The sequence below is a fragment of the Chrysochloris asiatica genome, unplaced genomic scaffold, assembly GCF_000296735.1.
Source record: "Chrysochloris asiatica unplaced genomic scaffold, ChrAsi1.0 scaffold00435, whole genome shotgun sequence".
Classification (NCBI taxonomy): Eukaryota; Metazoa; Chordata; class Mammalia; order Afrosoricida; family Chrysochloridae; genus Chrysochloris; species Chrysochloris asiatica.
Genome location: NW_006408953.1, coordinates 237,683 through 247,799, shown reverse-complemented (window position 1 = coordinate 247,799; position 10,117 = coordinate 237,683). Strand labels below are relative to the sequence as shown.

At 38.5% G+C, this 10,117-nt stretch overlaps 2 pseudogenes; both read right to left on the bottom strand.

Annotated features, from left to right (window-relative positions):
* Positions 1-3,646: 3,646 nt before the first annotated feature.
* On the bottom strand, positions 3,647-4,186 carry LOC102826619 (annotated as a pseudogene).
* A 231-nt stretch (positions 4,187-4,417) lies between these two features.
* On the bottom strand, positions 4,418-7,235 carry LOC102825481 (annotated as a pseudogene).
* Between the last annotated feature and the right edge of the window lie 2,882 nt (positions 7,236-10,117).

The window sequence follows — 10,117 nt, the reverse complement described above, 5'->3', positions numbered from 1 at the left end:
GATCATGAGGATGCATACAGAGTAAAGCATTTAGGACCTTCATTTGCTGATGGGGCACAATGCAAAATGAGAAGAAACAGATCCAAATTAACATCTGTTACTAATCAGAACATGGAATCTATGAAGCAAGAATATAGGAAAATTTGAAGTTGTCAAAAATGAAATGGGACACATAAAGATTAATAGTCACAGGCATTAGTGAGCTGGTATTGACCATTTTGAATCTGGCAATCATATAGTTTACGATGACAAGAATGACAAATTGAAGAGGATTGGAGTAGCATTCAACAGCAAAAAGAACATATCACGGTCTAATCAAGGTCTATCTTGAAGTATAACACTGCTTGTTATGGGATAATATGCAAATGCCAACTAAAAAAAAAAAAAAAACTGTTAATAATATTATTATTCAAATTTACACCACAACCACTACACCAGTAATGATAAATTAGAAAAATCCTACAAAATTTATTAGTCTAAAATTGAACAAACAAGCAATCAAGATGCACTGATAATTGCTGGTGATTGGAAACAATGAGGAAAGATTCATAATTGTAAAATATGACCTTGGTGATAGAAATGATGTGAGAAATTACATGATAAAAATTTGCAAGACCAATGACTTATTCATCAAAAATATGGTTTATACAACATATTCATCGAAAATATGCTTTATAAACATGGACCTCACCAGACAAAATACAGAAAAAATCAAATTGAATACATTTGTAGGAAAATGTTGTGGAAAAGTTCAATATCAGTCAAAATAAGTCCAGATGCTACTGTAAAACAGACCACCAATGATTCATTGTTGAAGTTCAGCAAGTTCAGGTTGAAGCTGAAGAACATTAAAACAAGTCTATAAGAGCTAAAATATGACCTTGAACATACCCCACCTGAATTTAGAAACCAAATCAAGAACACACTTGTTACATAAGACACTAATGACCAAAGACCAGAAGCATTCTGGGATGACATCAAGAATATCATACAGGAAGAAATCAAAAGGTCATTAAAAATATAGGAATGAAAGAAAAGACTAAAATGGATGTCAGTAGAGACTCTTAAACCTTCTCTCCAGTGTAAAGATGTTGAAGAGAATGGAAAAAATGAGGAAGTTAGAGAGCTAAACAGAACATTTCAAAACGTAGTTGGAAAGAGCATGTGGAGACAGTGTCTGACTTCCCCTGGCTTCAGAAGAGGGAAAGAGAATCAAACTCAAAATCAGCTAGAGGCCAATTCCTATGAAACAGAGGTCAAACATGCTTCCACACTTCAACCTTCTCTACCCTATTCTAACACCATCATACATCCCACAGCAATCTCTGTTTCACTTCTGGGTTCAATAATCCATTGCAATGGTCACACAGACTTCATAACAATATTCTTGATTATAGAGTTTTTTAGGGAAGGGAACAGGTTACAATTCAGGATCAAATCCAACTAAGGATGCAGTTCTCCACTCAGGAATACCTCTTGTCTTCCATACTAGAGGTACGTCTCAATCTTGCGTTCAGAAGCTCAGTAAAATGGTCCTTTCACCTCTGTCCTGCTCAAGCACATGTTAAAAGTTATCTTAGGCAGTGTGTGAATGCCCAAAGGACACATTCTTTAAGCCAGTTTCCTGCCCTTAGATACTCAGCTTTATTCAGTACAAAGACCTAGAGCCTGAACATGATCTGTCGCTCCATGACACTGACTTTGCTGTCACTTCTGCAATCATTTCTTGTCATGGCCTCTTGGTACAAAAGGAAGAAGTCCAATGTACACTGAAGATATTGGGGAAAAACAAAGCTCTAGAAATTAACAGTATACAAATTGAAATCTTTCAACAACTGACGCCATGCTGGAGGCCTAATGATAATTAGGGATAGTATTACTGACATCAGATGAGTATTAGCTGAAAGTAGAGAATACAAGAAATATGTCTCCTTTTGCTTTATTGACTATACAGAGGCTTTTTACTATGTGGTTCATGACAAAATATGGACAACATTGAAAAGAATGCTGTTTTTAGGTGCTGTCAAGTGGGTTCCAACTCACTGAGATCCAAAGTACAACAGAATGAAACACTGCCTTATCCAGCACCATCGTCACAATTGTTGTTACACTTCAGTCCATTGTTTCTGCCATGGTGTCAAACCATCTTGCTGGAAGTCTTCCTGTTTTTTCCAAGCATAATGTCCTTTACCAGGCACCAACTCATAGTGACCCCATGCACAACAGAACGAAACAATATCCGATCCTGGGCCAACCTCACTACCGATGCCACACTTGAGTCCATCGATGCTTGCCACCTGGCCAATCCATCTCGTTGGGGGTCTTCCTCTTTTTCTCTGACCCTCCATCTTACCCAGCATGATATCCTTCTCTAGAAACTGTTCCTTCCTGACAATATGTCCAAAGTATGAGAGACGAAGTTTAGCCATCTTGGCCTCCAAGGAGCACTCTGGCTGTACTTCTTCCAAAACAGATCTATTGTTTCTTTTGGTAGCCCATGGCACTTTTAGTATTCTCCTCCAACACCATGATTCAAAGGCATCAATTCTTCTATGACCTTCATTATTCACTGTCCAGCTTTCACATGCATATGAGGTTATTGAAAATACCATGGCTTGGTTCAGGTGTACCTTAGTCCTCACACTGACATCTTTGCTCTTCAACACTTTGAAAAGTTCCTTTGTAGCAGATTTGCCTATTGCGATATGTTGTCTGATCTCTTGACTGCTGTTTCCATGAGTGTTGATAGTTGATCCAAGATGAAGTCCTTGACAACTTCAATCTTTTCTCTGTTGATAAGAATGTTGTTTATTGGTCCAGTGGTGAGGATTTTTGTTTTCTTGATATTGAGATGTAATCCATATCGAAGGCTGTGCTCTTTGACCTTCATCAGTAAATGTTTTAAGTCCTCTTCACTTTCAGCAAGCAAGGTTGTATCATCTACATATGGACATTCTTTTTTTGGTTTGTATATATATGTATATATAAATAAACTGTTCTAGAGAAAATATATCACTTTGAGGAATAATGTGTGTCTGACCCAATCCATGGGATTTTCTATTGTCTCATATGCATGTGAAAGTTGGACTATGATTAAAGGAGATCATAGAACAATTGATATGTTTGAATTATGGTGTTGGAGAAGAATAATTAAAGTACTATGGTCTGCCAGAAGAACAATCAAATCTGTGTTGGAAGTACAGTCAAAATGTTCCTTTGAAGCAAGGAATTGTAGACTTTGTCTCTCATTCTTCAGACTTGTTAACTAATGGCACCAATCCTTGGAGAAGAAATACTTGGTAAAGTGGAGTAATGTTTTACCAAGCATGATGTGGATATTATGCTTGATAAAGGACATTATGCTTGGGGGAAAAAAAGGAAGACCTCCAGCATGATAGTTTGACACCATGGCAGCAACAATGGACTGAAGTGTAACAACAATTATGAAGATGATGCCGGATAAGGCAGTGTTCCATTCTACTATGCTTTGGATCTCAATGAGTTGGAACCCACTTGACAGCACCTGACAGCAGTAACAATTTTTTTTTTTTTTTTTTGCAAATCCAAAATGTATTTATTTAATATAGTCATCATCGGGGCTCAAAAGGAGAATTAATTTAAAAACAAACAAAAATGACGGCACAGTTTAAGACTCTTGGCTGGAGACTTGCTTTGAGTAGGTTTCCTGCAGGTATTTCTTAAAGGCTGTGGGGTTTTTCCAGAGTTCGGCAGCGTGTGTGTTCAAAGGGCTATCAATATTGGGTTCTCCTAGCAGGCTCTGGATTGAGAGGAGGATGGTCCTGACGTCATAGAGGGCAGACCACTTGTCCTTCAGGATGTCTAGACAGATGTTACCCTGAGTGTCCACGTTGGGGTGGTAGCAGGGCGTGAGGAACTTCACTGTGGGCGCGTTGTAAGGGTAGCCACTGGGGAACTCGAGGGAGAGCTTTTACCTCAGGTCTTCATATACTGTGCCAGCTGCTCCATGGATGGTCCCCACCCACTTGAAAAGGTTGTCTGATTCAGGGAAGGCAGAAATGCCTTTGTCACCAGACATCATGAGGGTCATCAGCTCCTGCTGTAACCTCTTGCGCACGGAGCCCCGGGCAGCGCCCCCGCTGGGCTCAGCCCCTTTCCGGGCGGCAACGACGCTGGCTTCGGCTGGGTTGCGGTTCTGGGAGGCCATTCGGTCGGCGCTTTTAGAGAACCAGGAACTCCAACAGCAACAAAATTTTATCACTGTTTTGTGAATTCAATCCAATAACACATTTGCTGGATTCCCTTTTCAACATCTCATAATTGATGTTAACTATGACTGCAATTTCAAATTTTGCTTGAGGTCTTCAAAACTCATTCAAGATTTTGATAGAATTGGTTTCCAGTTCTGAAGTTGTGGACTGAGTTCATGGTTTTTTGGCTAGTTGTAGGTGTGATATCCTAATTCTTCCAAAGTTGACTCAGGATCAGCTGTAGCAAACTGGGCTGCATTCCAAATTTCCTTCCTCACTTCAGCATAATTTTCCTTTAGCTCTTCCACACTGAAAAGGTCATTGTTCACCATTCTATCCTTGAGAAGCATAATGGGATCGCTCTTACTTCTTACTTCCTAAATTTATTCTAGTGTATGGTAACTAACTACAGGGTCATTTATACTGTGTCCATGGTAACAGTAAGTCTGCAGCTCCATCAGTATAGGCCCCTTCCCTGATCTGCAATAGGCAGCTGCAAACCTTGTAGCCTCACGGACATTCATTCCATCTACCCTCAAACCAGGAACGAAATTACTCCTCTTGTAGTAGTCAGTATAGGCTGCTGTTGCTCTCTCTCGAGATATTTCCATGCCATAGTGGTTATTCTTGCAGATGAAAATGCACAGTAATTTCATCAAAACTGCCATATTGTAAACTTCAAATATTTGACCCTGGTTAGCAGCACCATCACCATACAGAGTCAAGAAGACCTCATCTTTTCCATTGTACTTGCAGGTCAGAACAATTCCAGATCCCAAGGGCACCTGAACCCCGACAATGACATTGCCCCCATAGAAGTTCTTGGTGCACATAAGCATTGATCCTCTTTTCCTTTAGCACAACCTCATTACAACAAAATGTGCAAAGATCTGGAGTCAAAAAACCAAAAAGGAAGAACACATTCAGCATTTCTCAAGCTAGGAGAACTTAAGTAAAAAAATCAAGCCTCGACTTTGGTTATTGAAGAATTCTCTGGGAAAATTATTGAAGTATGATGAAAGCATCAAAAGAAGATGGGAGGAATACACAGAGTCATTGTATCAAAAGGAAATAGTTGATGTTCAACAGTTTCAAGAGGTAGCATATTATGAAAAGCCAATGATATTGAAGGAGGAAGTCCAAAGTGCATTGAAGGAATTGGCAAGGAACAAGGTACCAGGAATTGATAGACTAAAAATTGAATCTTCCAAGACAGTGAGGTAGCACAGGAGTCACTCACTCATCTCTGCCAAGAAATTTGGAAGACAACTATCTGACTGACTGTTTGGAAAAGATCCGTATTTGTACCCATTCCAAAGAGAGGTGACCCAATAGAATGCAGAAATTACCGGACAATATCTTTGATATCCCATGTGAGTAAAGGTTTACTAAAGGTCTTACAGAAATGGCTACAAGCATACATTGACAGAGAAATTTCAGAAGTTCAAGTTGGATTCAGAAGAGGCGGTGGAACGAAGGATATCGTTGCTGATATCCTATTTATCTTGGCTGAAAGCAGAGAATATCAGAAAGATGTTTACCTGTGCTTTATTGACTATGCAAAGGCTTTCGATTGTGTGAATCATGGCAAGCTATAGACAACATTGCGAAGTATGAGTATTCCAGAACACTTAATTGTGCTCATGAGGAACCTGCACATGGATAAGCGGGCAGTTGTTTGGGTGGAACATGGGAACACTGAATGTTTTAAAATTAAGAAAGGTGCGTGACAAGGTTGTATTCTTTCACTATACATATAGAAGCTAGGTTATATGAAGATAAACGTGACACCAGGATTGGAGGAAGACTCATTAACAACCTTTGATATGGATATCATACAGACTTGCTTGCTGAAAGTAAAGAGGACTTAAAATACTGATAAAGATCAAAGAGCACAGCCTTCAGTATGAATTGCGTCTCAATGTCAAGAAAAAAAAAAAAAAATCCTCACCACTGGAACAAAAAACAACATTCTCATCAATGGAGAAAAGATTGAAGTTATCAAAAACTCCATTCTTCTTGGATCAACTATCAACACTCATGGAAGCAGCATCAAGAAATCAAATGACATATTGCATTAGGCAAATGCACTTCACAAGAACATTTTGAAGTGTTGAAGAACAAAGATGTCAACTTGAGGACTGTGGTGTGCCTGACTCAAGCCATGGTATTTTTAATAACCTCATATGCATGCAAAAACTGGATAGTGAATAAAGAAGACCACAGAAGAATTGATGTTTTCAAGTTACAGTGTTGTAGGATAATATTAAAAGTGCCATTGACTGACAAAAGAATCAACAGGTCTGTGTTGGAGGATGTGCGTCTGGGGTGCTGCTTGGAGGCCAGGATGGCCAGGTTTCGTCTCTCATACTTTGGACGTGTTTTCAGGAGGGACAAATCTCTGGAGAAGGATGTCATGTTTGTTAGGGTGGAGCATCAGTGAAAAAGAGGAGAACACCCAGAAAGATGGATTGGCAAAGTGGCAGCATCAATAGGCTTAAGCATAGCAACGATTGTGAGGTTAGCCCAGGATCAGACAGTGTTTCATTCTGTTGTCCATAGAGTTTCTGTGAGTTGGTACCCACTCGATGACACCTAACAACAACAACCTCTTCATCCTGTTAGTTCTGCTAGAATTTCTTTGACAGTAAGACCATGAGTAAAGGTATAGCCATGAGACTGATAGGCAATAATTAGATGATCCATAGGATTTATACTAGCCTTGAGCCCCACACAGCATGCTTCCTGGCCATCAAACAAAAGGCAGTTGGTCTGCCTTCAGCTCCATTTGTGGATGGTGTGCATCATCCTATAGTATCGGAGCCCATCCTCCCTGGTGAGCATGGTTGTAACAGGGGGACCCTCTTCCAACCGATGAATATCACATATCTTAATTTCAAATGTAGCATCACTGGCAAAGTTACAAGGTGCCACAAGCACTCTGCTAGCTGGCTTCTAGGCGGCACCCCACAACACATGGCAGACAGCAGCTATCATCTTCCACATGGAGCGTGGGTGAAAGGGCCCAAGGAATATAGCCCAGATATCCCGGAGCCTCCTTCTTAACTAATGCATTTAATCCTTTAATATTCAGTGTAATTATTGATAGGTATGAATTGCTGTTATTATATGTTTTTTTTGTGTGTGCTGCTGCTGGTTTCTTTGTTCTGCATTGATTTCCTCTGCTGAGTTCATGGGTTTTTTTGTTGTTGTTCTTTCTTGTTGATTGCTTAATTGTTTTAATGTTTCCATGTTCCTCTTGGATTTTCATGTTCTTGATATGTTGTGAAACATTAATTTTCTTTGAGTTTACCCTATATTCTTTTAATTTTGTCCTCAATTTAAAACAGCCTGTTTTATCCTGAAATCTACCTTACCTCCTCATCACCTGGATCTCTGCTCCTATGTTTTTACCATTTTCCACATTGTAAAAATATGGAATTTTTCATGAATTTCTGTGTCATCCTTGTGCAGGAACCATGCTAATCATGTCTGTACCATTCCAATTTTAGTATATGTGCTACCAAGGCAAGCACTACCACTAATTATCTTTACTCATGGTGCTTAACCACAAATTGTCTTGTCAGTTTGTCAGGTGGCTTGCATGTTGCTGTGATTCTAGAAGCTATGTCACTGGTATTTTAAATACCAGTAGGGTCATCAATAGTAGATAAGTTTAAGCTGAGCTTTCAGACAAAGACAGATTAGGAAGAAGAGATAAACTACTTCTGAATATTTAGTCATTGAAAACATTACAAGGAGCAGTAGAACACTGTTAGCATAAGGATACTGAATATTGAAACATGATGAAGAACATCTGAATACTGTCAGATACAGTGCCAGAAGATGAGCACCTCAAGTTGAAAACCACTCAATTTAGCTTCAGAAAGAGTTGTTTCCTCAAGGTAGAGTTAGCTATGATGATGTGAATGGAGTAAAGATTTTAGGACCTTCCTTTGCTGATGGGCAAAACTCAAAATGAAGATAAACAGCTGCAATATCCATTAATGATAGTACTATAGAATGTAAGACATATGAATTTAAAAATCTGGATGTTGTAAAACATTAATGGATATACAAAGCATTAGTGAACTGAAAGAGACTGGTAATGGCCATTTTGAATCTCACAAGCACATAGTTTACTATGCAGGGAATTACAAATTCAAGAGAAATGGCATCCCATTCATTATATAAAAAAAGAACATACTAAAATCTCTCCTGAAGTAAACACACACTCTATGATAGGATATTTTTCGTATGTCTACAAGGAAGACAAGGAAATACCACTGTTATTCAAATTTATACATGACACTAAAGCCAGTGATAATGAAATTGAAGAATTCTACCACCTTTTTTGGTTTGAAATTGATCAAACATGTAATCAAGATGTGTTGATAATTATTTGCAACTAGATTGCAAAGTTGGAAACAAAGAAGAAGGATCAGTAGTTGCAAAATAAGTCTTGGTGATATAAATGATGCTGGTTGGATTTTTCAAGACCGATGACTTCTTCATTGCACATACATTTTTAAGACAACATAAAAGATTATGCACATGCACCTCACCATATGTAATACACAGAAATCAAATTGACTGGGTGTGTGGGAAAAGCCCATAGAAAAGTTCCATATCATCACCAAAACAAGGCCACGGGCAGACTGTGGAACAGAACATCAACTGCTCATGTGCAAGTTCAGGCAGAAGCTGAAGAAAATTAACAAGCCTTTGAAAGAACCAAAATATGACCTTGAATATATTCCATTTGAATTTAAAGATCATCTCAAGGACAAATTTGATCCATTAGATACTAAAGACCAAAGACCAGATTTTTTTTTAGTGACATCAAGAACTGCAAACAGGGAAACAACAGAAGATCAATAAAACACAAAAGAGAGACAAAAATGGATATCTGAGAGATTATAAACTTGCTTTCAGTGTAGAGATGCTAAAGCAAATGGAAGAAATGAGGAGGTAAAAGAGCTGAATGGAAATTTTCAAAGGTCATCTCAAGAAAACAAAGTCAAATACTACAACAAAATGTGGAAAATATTGTTAGAAAACCAAAAAGAAAGAACACACTTAGCATTTCTCAAGCTGGGGGAATGAAGAAAAAATTCAAGCCAGAACATGAAATACTGAAGGATTATATGGGCAGAGTATTCAATGACATAAAAAGCATCAAAAGAGGATAAAAGGAATGCACAGAGTAACTGTACCAAAAAGAAATAGTCACTATTCAACCATTTCAAGATGCAGCATACAATAAAAAACCAATGATATTGAAGGAAGAAGTCCAAGGTTCATTGAAAGCATTAGTAAAGAACAAAGCACTGGGAATTTATGGAATGCAGATTGGAATATTTAAGTAAACTGTTGTGGCACTGAAGGTACACAATAATCTATATCAAGCAATTTGGATGACAATTACCTGACCAACTGACTGGAAAAGATCTGTATTTATGTCCTTTCCAAAGAGAGGTGACCCAACGGAATACATAAATCATCAGACAATATCTTTAATATCATATGGAAGTATAATATCACAATGGCTGCAACCGTACATTGACAGAGAACTACTAGAGGTTCAAGCCAGATTCAGAAGAGGACATGGAATGAGGGATATAATTTCTGATGTCAGATGGATATGAGTTGAAAGAAGTGAACACAAGAAAAATGTTAACCTATGCTTTACTAATTACACAAAGACTTTCAATTGCGTGGATCATGACAAGCTATGGAAAACATTGCTTGTTGTTGTTGTTGTCAGGTGCTATCGAATTGGAACCGACTCATAGCGACCCCAAAACAGCAGAATGAAACAATGTCGAATCCTGGGCCAACCTCACTACGGCTGCCAAACTCGATGTCATCAATGATGCCACCTGGCC